The sequence below is a fragment of the Balaenoptera borealis genome, assembly GCF_965194805.1.
Source record: "Balaenoptera borealis genome assembly, chromosome: 1".
NCBI classification, from domain to species: Eukaryota; Metazoa; Chordata; class Mammalia; order Artiodactyla; family Balaenopteridae; genus Balaenoptera; species Balaenoptera borealis.
The window spans coordinates 58,939,181-58,954,839 of NC_138860.1; positions in this window are offsets into that span (position 1 = coordinate 58,939,181).

Sequence of the window (15,659 nt, forward strand, 5' to 3'; positions counted from 1 at the left end):
TTTCTTCCTTCCTTAGTTTCCAAGAAAGCCTAGTTGAAGGCCACTGTTGCTTGATGACTTCCAAAAGCAGCTCTGTCCTATGTTTGTAAACAGGTTGTTTCTTACTAAAGACCTTCAACCTCTATCTAGTCCTCAGTATCTCCTGCCTTTGTCCATTCATCAGTAGTTTATATTATTTCTTAAAGGAAATTGTGATCAGATACTTGTACTGTAATAATTGAAAATACAAGTCAGCTCTAAAGAGATTGATGATTTCCTTCTTGGTGTTCTGCTTGTGATTATAGTTGACATTTCCACGGAAATATTGGATCCTTGTATTTGGCAGTGGTCCCCAGTTGTAAACTTGCTCCAGATGTGATTGAAGTAATCAGGGTGATTTAACAACAAAAAGTACAAATATGAGCATAACTTTCCCACTTCCTGCACAACTATTTTGCCTAATATAAATAAATATTTGGAGTAAGACACAGAAATATATTCACCAAGGTACAAGTTAGGCTCTCTTCTCACATTAAACCCAAGCATGAAATATCACCATTTAACTATTATTTCTCCCATTCTCCCATAAAGATTTTTTTAAACTTCTTCCATTTAGAGTTTGGAAATCAAATACCTAAACATAGCTTCTGCCTGTCCTAATTACGTCTGCCTTCACAGCAACTATATTCTTCATTTAATCACCTTGCTATTAATTCTAATCCTCTAATAAAAGACTCTTTCATGGGGTTGCATCCTGATATTCCTAAAGTCCAGATTTTTTCTTAAGACTTTTTCTCTGTGTTTTCTTTTCTTAGTTCCCCAAATGGAGAAAACTAAAGAAACATTGTCTTGTAATAGTCTCTTCTCTATCAAGAAAAAATTACTGAGAAGCCACATCTTCAAAGAACACGTCATCTCTTCCCAAGCCCCTTAATTTCTGTCCTATTTTCTATCTCTTTATTTCTCTGCAGTGCCATCTTGGAATATCTTCCAATTTGCTTTCCAGCTCATCAGTTTTCTTTTCATCTATATCTAATTGCTGTTTAACCTATATATTTCAGGTTTTAGTTTAACCATATTTGTCATTTTTAGAAGTTATATTTATTTTTCAAATCTGCCTCTTCTTTGAAAAAATAGTATCTTGCTATTTTCTTAGGATTTCAAGTCTTTCTTTCAAGCCTTTAATTATTTTTACAATACCTGTTTTTTTAAGACATATTTTTAGTTAAGACGTTTGTTGTTGAAGTTGAAGTTCAACGACTGAAGTTCTTGGGCTTTCCTGCCCCTGCTGCAGTGCCTGCTGGTTCTTGCTGGTGGTAGATGGCTTCCAGGGCCACCACAACACATAACTCCAGGAGCTTCGTTCTCATCACCGTGCATGTGCCCCTGCTGTGTGCAACACACAACCTAGGCAGGCACCTGCAGTGGGCCTAATGGGGTCTGCCTTGTTTGATACATTTCTACTGGTAAATTATCTTTAGTAGGGATATTTTTTCCTGTGGGAACCCCATAGAAGTTGCTTTCCGGTTTCACAACATTTCTGCCAAGCATTCCAAGAGTATTATCAGGGATCCATTTTTTATATTATTTCTCACCTTGGGGGTTTCTGGACCATTCAGGTAGTATCAATTCAACCCTCAGATCTGTGCAAGGTGAAAGACAGTTTCAGTTTCTTAGAAGGCTTCTCAGGAAACAGACTCAAGCTTCCTTTCATTTCCTTGAGTTGGTAGATTTCTTTCTCTCTTGTCATTCTTACACTGTTAGACAATACACTTCTGTTGTTTAAGCCACCCAGTTTGTGGTACTTTTGTTATGGCAGCTCTAGTAAATTAATACATTACTATTAGTCTAGAATTGAAAACAACCCAAGTGTCTATCAAGTGGTAAAAGGATAAACATATAATGGTACATCTGTACTGTGGAATACTACTCAGCAGTAACAAGGAATGAACTTCTGATACATGAAGCAACATGGATGATCTCAAAAGCATTCATGCCAATTGATAGAAGCCAAAAACAAAAGACTGTGTGTCACATATTTTCACTTTTATGACATTCTTGAAAAGGCAAATCTATAGGGACACAAATCAGATCAGTGGTTGCCAACAGCCAATGAAAAGGAAAAAGGGATTAACCACAAAAGGGCACAAGGGGACTTTTGGGGAGCAAAGGAAATATTCTATATTTTGATTGTAGTGTTGGATACATAACAATATATTTGTCAAAACTCACATAAAAGAGTAAATTTTATTGTATGTAAATTATACTTCAACAGCCTGACTTTTTTTTTAAGTCTAAAATCTTTTTAAAATTGAGGTATAGTTGATTTACAATATTATATAAGTTTCAGGTGTACAACATAGTGAGTCACACTCAATAGCTTGACTTTTAAAAATTAAATTATATTAAAAAAAATACAAAGATGAAAACCACAGTATCATGTAATCTCATCACCTAAATATAATCACTATGAACATTTTGCTATATATGTCTAGCTTTTATATATAAAAATAGGTTTATAAACTTAGGGTCACATTGTATATACAGTTTTATAATTTATTTATTTCATTTAATAAAATATTGTAAATACTAATATTCTTCTGAAACTTTATTTCTGACTGTTCTACTTTATGGTATATGCTTTTTTCAACCAATCCTCTATTGTTGAAAATTAAGGCTTTCCCTGCAGTGTTTTGCTGTTACAAACAATGCTCCAATCAATATCTTTAAAACTTAGTTGTTATACACATTTAGAAAAATGGAATAATAATGATGTTTATTAAACAACAATGATAAAGGTATCATATGATATACTGATATAAAGCTACTGGTTTAAAGTTGATCTGTTTCGTATATATCCCCATTGCTCTACACTTTTAAGTATTGTCTTCTTCCTGAGAGGAATTTAGAGAGGCTGAATAGCACAGTGGAAATTACATGGGTGCTGGAATCAGGGCACCTTAGTTTGTGCCCCAGCTCTGCCTCTTTGTGACTGAGTGATTAGCATGCACACTAGCTTTCCCATCTGTAAAGAATCCTATGTGGTCCACACTATTGGTCAGCTAACCAGACTTCCTTGTCAAAATGCTTCACTCTTGCTCACCTTCACTATAGACGACCTGGAAAAGCTAAATAGTTGCTTTCCCACTCTCCTTTGCAGCAAGGACGGCTGAGTGACACAGTTCTGGCCAATGAAAGGTCCTTTGGGAAAGTTTTTGCTTTTCTAATAAAAGCAAAGTTGTTCCTGGTACCTGCTCCTTTCCTTACTCCTTCTTCCAGACTTAAACAATGATGTGATGCCTGGAGCAACTGTCACATTATGAGGGTGAGAGGCCAACATTCTTATCAGAATGGTGAAGTGGGAGGTAGAAGGAACATGTGTCCTTGATGACACTGTTGGGCCCCACACCAGTTCCAGAATGCCACGTCCCAGCCTCTCGTTAAATGAGAAAAACAACCTCCATCTATTTAGGCCAAGTTTCCTGTTACATGTAAATAAAAGTATTCTAACTGACTATACTGTTGCCAAGGACAAATGAGGTGTATATGGGATTGTGCTTTGGAAAATGGGAACCAACATAAACATTTCAGATACTAGTTGCTGGTCAATTAAATATAGAATTAATAGCATACAGACTGTCTTTATTTGGGATCATTTTTCTCTCTCTAAGCTTCTCACTCATCAAAAGTTTATATTATATTTCTTATACTCTTTCAACCTTTTTTCAGTTATTTACTACTGATTGATTATTTTCAGAAACCTTTTATGATTAAACCAAAGTATACTGTGCATTGCAATTTTTAGAAAAGAAATAAAATCAGTTGCCTTATTCAGTGAAATGAGTGTTGTAAACAGTACCATACCTGTATCATTAAAAGTAAGATTATGAATTCCATTGTCAGATGAATGGATAAAGAAGATGTGGTACATATATACAATGGAATACTACTCAGCCATAAAAAAGAGTGAAATAATGCCATTTGCAGCAATGTGGATGGACCTGGAGATTATCAAACTAAGTGAAGTAAGTCAGTCAGAGAAAGACAAATATCATATGGTATCACTTATATGTGGAATCTAAAATATGACACAAACGAACCTGTCTACAAAACAGAGACAGACTCACAGACACAGAGAACAGACTTGTGGTTGCCAAGGGAGAGGGGTTTGGGGGAAGAAAGGACTGGGAGTTTGGGATTAGCAGATGCAAACTAGTATATATAGGATGGATAAACAACAAGGTCCTACTGTGTAGCACAGGGACCTATATTCAATGTCCTGTGATAAACCATAATGGAAAAGAAGATGAAAAAGCATATATATATATATATATATAAATGAATCACTTTGCTGTACAGTAGAAATTAACGCAACAGTGTAAATCAACTATACCTCGCTACAATAAATTAAAACAAAAAAAAGAATTCCACTGTCAAAAGCAAAGATCGATTGCCAGTATTGTCTCAATCCCAACAGCTGAGTCAAACCTCTTTAGGAGGGTGGTATAGCCAAACGATCCTAAACTATTGCTCCGAGAACATCATTTCCTGAGCTAGGAATTCTCATTCCACTTCCCTAGATGAGAAGTGTTGGAAACAAATGCTGATTATGATTTGAGGAGGTAGAGCCCCACATTTACCATCATTCTTTACAGGGTGTTTAAAGAGAAAAGATGAAGACTTTGAACAAGTCTGTAGCCACAGAGGCTCAGCTTTCTCACTTTAATACGGGATTGCGGTTGAGGTATTTATCTACCTACGCTGAGGGATATCATTAAGTGTCATAGTAATGTAAATAAAGTCTTGGTACTTACTGGGTGCTCCTTAAACAGAAGCTTGGCTTGCATACCAGGAAAGGCAGCTTACCTCTGCATTCCTGAACATCGCAGCTCAGATCCCCTTTATTTAAATCACCCTCATTGGGTGATCTTGGACAAAGCCTCGCATTTCTCAGCTGTAAAATGTCATGATAATGATAGTACCTACTTTATAAGCGTGTTGTGAAAGATTCGTGATGTAATCCTGCTAAAGTGCTTAGCGTGGTCCCTGGCACACGGCTATGTTTAATAAGTGTCAGCTGTTATTATCATCAGTACTTACCCTTCTGCTCTGTTGGCGCTTTCGCTTTAGCGTATAAACACATCAAGCTTTTTTTCCATCTTAAAAAAAATAGACCTTAGATATTACCTCTTATTTTTTTCACCTGTTCAGTTAATTCTTTTCTCTTCATATCCCCCGCCCCTTGCCCCTAGCCGCACACACAGAGCCTAGGTGAAGGCAGAGTCAATCCCGTCCACCTGACCACAGCCCAGGGCCATTTATGATGATAAATGTGGGGCTCTACCTCCTCAAATCATAATCAGCATTTGTTTCCAACACTTCTCATCTAGGGAAGTGGAATGAGAATTCCTAGCTCAGGAAATGATGTTCTCAGAGCAATAGGCATAGGGGAAGGACAGGCGGTTAAGAGCCAGAGGGTCATTGTTCTGAATCTTGGCTCCACAACTTTCTAGGTGTGTCTACCTTGGGCAAATTTCTTGTCATCTCTGAACCTCAGCTGCCTCGCCAATAAGTTGGGGATGTGAACACCTGTCTTGCAGGACTGCACTCAGTGAGGTTAAAACAGATAATGCAAAACAAAATAAAACAAAAAAGGGACTTCCCGGAGGTCCAGTGGTTAAGACTCCGTGCTTCCAATATGGGGGGATGCGGGTTCGATCTCCGGTCAGGGAACTAAGATCCCACATGCTGCACAGCGTGGTCCCAAAAACAAAACAAAAACAAAAAAACAAAAACAGATAATGCACGTAAAGTACACAGCACAATGTCTGGAATGTAGCAGGCACTCAATGCGTGGTTAGATATAATTATTACCTAAAATATAAAGTGCGTTATAACTTGCAATCTATATCCATAGATATAGAGCAGAAGGAAGGAAAGAACCCAGCTAAGATAGAGGAGAAATAATCAGAGGGGCACAGGAGACCCAGGGAAGATCAGTGTTGCTATAAGAGTGAAGCAATATTCCAGAAAGAGTGCAGAATCAACATTAAGTGCTGTAATGATAGAAAAGAATATAAAATCTTTAAAAAAAGAAGAAAAGCAAAGTTATATTTGACTTGGCTGCACTATGTTCTTGGTTCTATTTTTTCTTTGTTTTTGTTTTTAGCAGATTTACCTTTTTATTCAGTCTTCCTGGTGCTAATAGTAAAATCATTCTGCCTTCCCTGACCATGGGCTAGCTAGATTTTGTGGAAAAGTTGCCTGAGAGATTGGGAGCTTGTTTAGGAAGCTCACTGGACCTGAAATACAGCTACAGATAACCTGCAAGACACATAATTCCCAGCAGGATGCTCAGGGGTCTTTGACATAAGGTCCTTTCCTGATTTGCCGCATTCGATATTTTTTCACTTTTACCTAGGGCAAAAAGCCACAGGAAGATAGCTCTTTCTTTTGCGTCCCCCTCCTCCCTCCCCGGAACGTTGGATATAACCTAGCAGCACTGGGTTTTTAAAGGACAAACTGTTCTCCCTTAAACCCAAACTGCCAACTTTAAATGAATGTGTGTGTCTGCCTCCGTGGCATTCTTTCATCACTCAGTTTTGCTGGTGGCAGATCACAGTTCCATCTTTAAAAATAAAATATATTGTAATAGTTTCTTAATTAAAAACCCTTTGAATCATGCTTACTGAAATTTGTTACATGGATTTAACGGATCGGCAGGGAAGAGATATTTTCTGTTCCCAGTGGAATAAAAGAATTCAGAAAGGAAATGAATGGTTGAAAGCGTTCCCGTAATGAAATCCCTCTCTTTAATACATGTCACACTGAGAAATTATCGACTGGTAAGCTTACTTAACTTCACTCAAGTAAGGCAGAACAAACCGGTCACTCAGGGAGCCCAGGCCCTGGGGAAGAGTGGGGTGCACATTCCAGCTCGCATACTTACCAATGCGTTTTTCTTTGAGACTCAGAAACTGAATTTATTCAAAAGTCATGTGGGGAAATTACTAAGCATCTAATAGGGTGGTTGAAAGGATGATTGCACCTAGTGTGTGATCTGGGCCATTTTATCAGGAAATGATTCTTAACCCTTGTATCATCCAGTCTCATAACAAGAATTCAGGAGAAACTTTCATCCTTATGGAGTCCCTTTGCTCCACTAGAGGTACAGATGAGTAATAACGAGCATTAAAAATCCTGATGCCATGCTCTAAAGGTTCTCGGTCTAATTTGGCATCTGATTTTCACAAGAGCTTTTTCTGAAGCATTTTAAATCCAGAGAGACTGAGGTATGACCATTTGACCAGAGCCCCAGGGACACAAGGAGTGAACAGACCAGGTGGAGATATCTAGGTCCCATCTTCTTTTTGCTGTACTATACTGACTCCTAAAGAGCAGAAATATAAGGAATAAATAAAAAGGTTGGAAGAAGCTTAAAAAAATTTTAAGATAAGTTATTTAATAATCACTTAAAACAAGTTCAGGTTGATTATTAATCTTCCACTCTTAGACTAAAAGCAATACAATGGGAATATTTCAATAACTTTTTATCATTGTCTATTGAAAACATTCTGCTTTTCTGTGAAAGTAAAGTTTATGCTAATTACCTGCCAGGAAAAAAATCAGTATAAATTTAATATAGATCAGGGCTAAAATTGTTTAACTTTTTTTTGTTGTTTGTTTGTTTAACTTTTATATGATTTCCATGAGGTGGAACAGGGGGTGAGCAGAAGCATGGGAGAATATGGGAGATGCCGTGGTGCTGGGGGGAGGGTGGTGTTAGACTCTGTAACCCATTCATGGATTGACAAGTCAATTTCCACAGTTTCCTCCTTTGTAAGATGGGGTTAATGGCACTTATCTCTCAGGATGGTCATAAGGTTCAAAACAAAAATGAGTTGGTAAATGTAAAAATATGTTTACATACAGAGGTACTATTCAGAGAAATAAGGCAATATTTTATCTATTTATAAATGTTCTCAAAAGCCCACAGTTTTTGCTCATGTGTTTGTTTTTTAATTTATTAATTTATTATTATTATTATTATTTTATTTTTGGCTGCATTGGGTCTTCACTGCTGCACACAGACTTTCTCTAGTTGCAGCGAGCGGGGGCTACTCTTCGTTGCGGTGCGCGGGCTTCTCGTTGCGGTGGCTTCTCTTGTTGCAGAGCATGGGCTGTAGGTGCACGGGCTTCAGTAGTTGTGGCTCGCGGGCTCTAGAGCACAGGCTCAGTAGTTGTGACACATGGGCTTAGTTGCCCCGTGGCATGTGGGATCTTCCCGGACCAGGGCTTGAACCCATGTCCCCTGCATTGGCAGGCAGATTCTCAACCACTGCGCCACCAGGGAAGCCCCCTGCTCATGTGTTTTTACACACCAAGCTCAGTCCATTGTATTGCTCTTGTGGCATGGGGCTCTCTGCAACTCTCATCACCCCTCCACTGAGTACTGACCATTTATTTAATTAACAGTAGATCAAGAACCACCTTGACTCCACCCCAAAGATCACAAGTGGATTATGCTCCATCAATAATTTATAAACTTTTAGCGTATGAGAAGCCATATATATATAGCTTTATATATATAAAAAAACTGAATCACTGTGCTGTGCACCTGAAACTAATACATTATAAATCGACTATACTTCAATAAAATAAAAATTAAAAATAAAATAAAAAAGAAGCATGTTTTTCTTCTTTGATGCCAGCCATGAGAACTCAGCATTTTCCTACAGAAAAATGTAAATGATAAGTAGAGGCCCCCAAAACCCATAAAAGTTTGTTACCTATACTCTTACTATTGGCTATTGTGTACCCAGTTTTTTTTCCCTCTATGTGAGTGAGAAGGGAAGTCTAAGTCATCAGGAAGTTGTCTCTGTTTTCCCCTTAACCCCTAACTTTGAAATATCTGTCCCATGCCTAGCACAGTCCTGCGCACACAGGACTAGAAGTCCCTAGAATATTTATTAGATGAATGTCCCACCATGTTTCCTTCCATGGTAATAAATGTTGCCTAAACACGGTGAGGAAGATATTACTTTGGGGGCACCGAACTAGAGTTGCTAGCTATCTCTCACCAACTCACATCTCCTTCTAAGGGAATCTTTTTTTGCCAGTAGGCTTTTCTTTTTTTTTTTTTTAACATCTTTATTGGAGTATAATTGCTTTACAATGGTGTGTTAGTTTCTGCTGTATAACAAAGTGAATCAGCTATACATATACATACATCCCCATATCTCTTCCCTCTTGCATCTCCCTCCCTCCCACCCTCCCTGTCCCACCCCTCTAGGTGGTCACAAAGCACAGAGCTGATCTCCCTGTGCTATGCGGCTGCTTCCCACTAGCTATCTATTTTACATTTGGTAGTATATGTAAGTCCATGCCACTCTCTCACTTCGTCCCAGCTTACCCTTCCCCCTCCCTGGCTTTTCTATTCTAAATAGTCCCCTGATCCCCACCCCCCCGCAAAAAAAAAAAAAAAAAAGAAAAAACACATAATTAAATGGATTGAAGTTGAGCTTCTGTCCCAAGGGCAGAACTTCGATGGGCTACTGGATAACGTCCAACTGGTGTGGTCGGCTTGAATGAATGAGCTCAGCCAATCAAATCTCTCAAGAACATGGTCTGGGGGACTTTCCTGGTGGCACAGTGGTTAAGAATCCGCCTGCCAATGCAGGGGACATGGGTTCGAGTCCTGGTCAGGGAAGATCCCACATGCCACGGAGCAACTAAACCCGTGGGCCACAACTACTGAACCTGTGCTCTAGAGCCCGAGCACCACAACTACTGAGCCTGCATGCCACAACTACTAAAGCCCGGGCACCTAGAGCCCGCGCTCCGCAACAAGAGAAGCCCTTGCTCGCCGCAACTAGAGAAAGCCCGCACGCAGCAACGAAGACCCAATGCAGCCAGAAATAAATTAATTAATTATAAATGAATAAATACATAAATAAAGAACGTGGCCTGGGAAATAGACTGAGTCAGTAAGCAGAGCTGAAAGGCCCTGTGCTAGGAGGTAGGCTCAGGCCTGGGCTGACCATGGGGGACCAGATGAAAGCTGAAGTCAGCAGGAAGATACTGGTAAAGTAGAGAACAGAGCTGACACATTGAGAAGCAGAGCCACCATGAGTAAGATTTCGCAGCTCTTGAGAAGCAGGGAAAATAGTTCACCTGGTCATTTTTCAAAAGGTCAGTTTCAGTTTCAACTTAGGAGAACACTTCTCATATTCTGCTTTCCTACCCACCACTCCCCTCACACACACCCTTTTCTTTTCTCCTTGAGGAAACTTGCATGGGAATCTGTACATTGAAACTAAAACAGGAGAACTTTTGTGCTCAACCTCAGGAAGAGTTATACCCTCAGCCCTCACGCAGCCTCTGGAGGAGTCTTGGATCGCCCTCAGGGTTAGTCCGGCACTCCCCAGGAACATCGCAGGCCACAGACCAGCTGCTCATGCTTCCGCTCTGGCCTACACAGTGTAGGACACACAATCCCACTCTATGGAGTGAACCCAAAGCAGATGTCCCCGTATATGTTTGGGCAAATCTAGTCTTCAAGTTGCCAGTCAATAGAATGGGTAGAGGGGAAACATCTGAAGAGCGTTTGTAAAGTTCATTCTTGAGGTCTTCCCCGCAACACCATTAAATTTAGAAATTGGATGGAGTGGGAAGGCTAGTATTCAGGTCCTAGTCCCATTTACTAGCTCTATGATCTTGAATGAATCAGTTAATCCACAGTTTAACTCTGATCCACAGTTTCTTCATTTGTAAAAGAGGAATTATGCACTCTGCCCAGCTTACCTCAGGGTTATTGTGAGAGGTTAAATAAAACGAGGTATGTGAAAGTGTCCTGTAAACTTTTCGGCCCTTATTCAGGTATATGTCTTTGGCTGAGTGATAAAGAATTGAACAAGGAGTGTCAGCTCCAGGGAAGTGCTCAGGCTATATCTGCTCTTGTTTTTAGTGTCTGATGCTCCTCCTGACAGAAGCTGACCTTCAGGAAGAATGAGATTCCATAAGGTAAGTCCATTAAGGCGGAGCTAAGAAACCAAACACGACCCATTATGAGACTTGTCCATGTGAAAATTCCAGGAGAGCAAATAATAATGGAAAATGAAGTTTTCCCTTGTTTTTAACTTCAGGAAAAAAAAAATGATGAGAATCGATAGTCAATGAGTAAGGAAAACAGCTCAGAAAAAGACATTTCCAAATTGATAATTAAGTACCTGTTCCTTAGGAAGGAACTTCCATGGAAACTTGAAGGAAAAATGGGAAAAACATAAAAAGCATGATCTGATCAGATCCCAGAGTGGATCCTTATTTAAAAAACAAAACAAAACAAACACAGACAGTATCACTGCGAGGAGGCGAGCTCAGGAATGTAGGGCAAGAAAAGGACAACAAAATTCTCCAAATGCAGGAAGCAAATGGGGACGGGATAGGTTTTCATATCAGAAGGTGATGAGGTAGTTAAACATGGTCATAACATCTCCCTGTATCAGGAGACACAAACAATTGACTGGGTTAAGTCAGGCTTTCAAGGGAAAGATAAAAGAGCAGAGAGTAAAACAAAAGACTGTTTATAGACACCTAGAACACTGAGTGTATTCAAACCAGCAAGGTCTGATGGCAGGGACCCTAAATCTTTTTTAAAAGTCCAGTTTTCTTAAGAAATCTCAAGAAACTCTCAAAAGAGAAATAATTTTAATTATTCTAAATAAAAAATAAATACAAATATGTGGCATATAATTAATTTAGACAAGGCTAACAATTTTGTAAAGTCAGGCATACAAGAATACTGTATCCAGCTTCTGATTGGTTAGAAATCATTAGAAATCACTGCCTTCCCAAGCCTAGTTCTTCTACCCTGATCTATCACAGCCCTTGTAACACAGGCCTGATGCTCTTTTTCAAACTGGGCTATTGTTTGGTCTCTCGAAAGTGTCTCACTTTTTCTTTCTGTCCTTCCTTTCATATCTCCATATCCCACCCCCCAATCCCCTATAGAAATCCTACCCATTAACAACAGCTGGAAGAAAACCAGCTTAACATGCCATATAATAAGGCTTCATGGGATGTTCATGGCACTAGTGGTAGAATCTGTAGGATGAAAATTGCCAACAATGTTATTGTGATAATTTAAGTGTGGTTTGACACTATCTAGATGCTAGCATGACATTTGGAGCTCTCAGAATTGCCACGAGGGCTGTCCCTATACACATTCAGGCCTCATAAAAGCCTTCCTCTCCAGGCAGGGACAAGCTCCTGGGCTATACTTTGTAGCTGCAGCTGCTGGGTCCTGCCCTTGTAAGTCTCTCTCTCTCTCAATAGGGAGAGGATGCCCCAGTGCCCAGGACCAGCTCCCATCCGGACAGCACTGGACAACCCCTGGACAAGCGCTGGATGGAAGAGAATGTGCAGGGCTAAATGGTTTAAGATCCCACCCCCCCTGGCTTCCTGCTTTGGGTCAAAGGGTGGTGGGAGGCAGCCAGAGAGGAAATAGACATGTTTAATCTGAAGGTGATTCCGCATGCCTTGTCGTTAGACACAAGGTACACTGAAAGAACCCAAGGCAGACCTATAACCAGTCACAACCTGAGGGCCTGAGCGATTGTTAACATGTCATCTCTTTAGGTCCCTTTACAGATGCATCTCCCCTGTGAAGCACCTCCGTTCACGAGGGACACCCACCTCCCCTAGGCTTCTCCAGCACTTAGGTTACTCCACCAGCCTCACCCAGCGTTACAGCCTGAGAGAGTCTTGAGGATGGGGTCCACCTCCTACATATTCCTGTGTGCACCACAGCCCTTAGCACACAATAGGTGCTTAATAATGAATCACTTCAATGATGAACCACCCGGGAAACAGAGGAAAGCTGCGGGGTGGAGAATGGTGCCTTGAGCTCCCCGGTTAAGACTGCGTCTCATCAGTCCCTTCCCTGGTCCTCATTTTCATGGTAGTAAGTTACCATTTTAATGGTAAACAAGGAGGTTTTGTAGTAAGCCTCCTTATCCGTAGTGAAATAAAGGCATACATAAAATAATCCCAGTTGAGGCTATGTGTGTGCGTTTGGGGGAGAGGAGTGTGCCCCCAGCAAGGGCTTCCTCTCCAGCTGGGAGAGCCCTGCTGGCAGACCCCAGGGTGGCGCCCAGAGGGTCCTGAGCAGCCCAGAAGATGGCACCATCCATGGCTTTACTCTCATGCCTGAGGGCTCTTTGGTGTTCTATTTCTGCTTGAATTATGTACCCATCCACGAATCCATTGAAAATGTATTGAGCGCTTATATCTGCCCGACCCTGGGGACAAGATGGTGAGCCAAGCGGTCCCAGCTCTACCCTCATGAAGGTTCCAGTTTCTCGTGGAAGAACTGCAGAAGAAAACCAGGAGCCAACCAGCTTAAACCCCAGGCTAAAAGAACGGAAATAAACACAACCTCGAAAAGAATTATGTAACAGATGCTCCTTAAGCATGCCGCTCCCTCGTGCCCCCTGCTGCCCCCATCTTGCACGGAGGCCCCAGGCCAGCACCTTCCGTGCCTGCTCCGGCCACAAACCTAGCTCTGTGGATGGCCAGACACACGCCTTTCCGGCCTCTGAGCTGGAGACTCCCTGGCTCCAGGCTCCGGAAAGGAAATGCAACTGGAACACAGAGTCTAACAGCGAATCTGGAGTGAACAGGGTTTCGTCAGAGGGAAAGGGGTCTCCACGTCCAGGGCTCCAGGAGGTGGAGACTGCGGGGAGTCGGGCGCTGGCGCAGAGAGGGTGGTGAAAGGCAGAAGGGTGAAAAGGGCAGGAGGAAGCCGACCAGATGTTTATTGCTGTTCACGGGGCTGGAAAGTTTCCTGTGTCTTCTAGTGAGCCCTTTTCTCTGCTTTTAGGAAAATAACTCTATTTCATGAAAGGATGCAGTTTTGTGAAATCAGCTGTGAAACCTCAAGGGTATGCATGGGTTTGCTTCACTGAAGGGCTTTATTTAGTGGGAATATAGGAAGCTAGCTCATTTCCTAGAGCGGTGATTCCTTGAAGAAGTGACTAGAGTCTTTCATGTGTTCTGGGCAATTAGTGGGCCCTTGGGTGGATTAGGCTTAGGCGAGAAGATGGAAAACCTTGGAATCTGGAGACCTCAGTTTTCTTTCCGGTTCTGCCACTCATTGGCTGTGTGACCTTGGGCAAGTCCCTCTCCTTTCTCATCTGTAAGTGCCCTGGTGGCTCGAGTGTTCCATGAGGGCTTTGAGAGGGAGATGGGAAGCCTACAGAGCTCTGGCAGTGAGGTGCAGTAGGGGTCGTGATGGTGGGCCAGGGGAGGAAGGCAGAATGTGAGGGCCTGGTCAGTCCTTATCATATCCGGCTCCAGGGGGAAGACGGGACAGTGAACCACAGTGATAGAGAAAAGGTCAATGAACCCAACAGCCACATTTCTTTCCCTAAGCACAGTGGCATTTGCCAGGAACCATGAAGAACGTTGAGAATGATTGCTTTTGCCTGGCAATCAAAAACTGGGTTGGTCCAAGCAAAAAATGCCAGGGATTGTTAAACTCTTCACCCCTGACCGGCACCCACACAGCTCAACAGTGACTGGCCTGCAGCTTAGGGGAGATAAAGCAAAAGAGAGGGATAAAGTGTGGGTGAAAAAAGACAAAAATTCACTAAAGGGCATTGGGAACTGACTGGAAAAGCCCCGGGAGATACAGATTGTGTGCTCCTGGATTATCTGAGGCAGTGAGTGCTGTATCACAAAAAGGAAATCAATTCAAGGGAAGTCAGAAAACCTGATTTCTAGTCCTGTGTTCTTCCTTTACAAGCAGAGTTATCCTGAGCAAACTGAAGGCAGTAAAATTACTTACGTTTCTCTTTATCCAGAACTCTTTTCCTCCATGGAGTCGGCAGCCCAGGAACGATCTTAGTCCTTTTAACAGAAAGAGAACATTCCTAAGAGTAAAGCCAAACAGATTTGAATCGGTTCTTGCTGACTATAAGATATTTAAAAAAATCATTTTGGTAATGTTTATTATCTGATTCAGGAACTGAGACTAGTACCCTTTAGTCAGCAGTAAACAGACACCCACTTGTAAGTGTCTCAAGTGCAAGTCTAACTTTAGAACCAATCAAATAAGAATAGAATCTTTAGAGCAAAATGTATTTTCTCAATCTCGAGCAGAGTCTGCCAGGGCACATCTGAAATATTATATTTACTTCAGAAATACTGAAGATGTTATTGGTATCAGACAACATCAATTGCTTAAATGCAAATGTTATTTTAAAAGTTATCTATGAGGCTGCTGCACACGTTCTGATTTGCGTGGACCTCTTCTTGGCATATTTGCTGGGTTTTTTTTCCTCTTTAGATTTATTAATGTAAAGCAGGGATTATTAACCTAGGGTCCAGAAAGCTCATGAATTTGGATGGAAAAAAATTACATCTTTATTTTTACCACTTTTGAAGTAAAATTTGGGTTTAACATTTCCTTCCGTATGGATCTAGCCATAAATCCAAAGTTGTGTTAGCAGTACCTGTGAGTTTGTCACCACCAATAGAGATCACAGACATTTTACATTTCATTACAGTTGTTGCAATTAGCATGCAATAGTATTTACGGGCAAAACTACTTTGAAATTAGATACCCCCCTGCTAGACCTTGTTTTTAAGACGTTAATAAAAAGGACATGTATATTTCAATT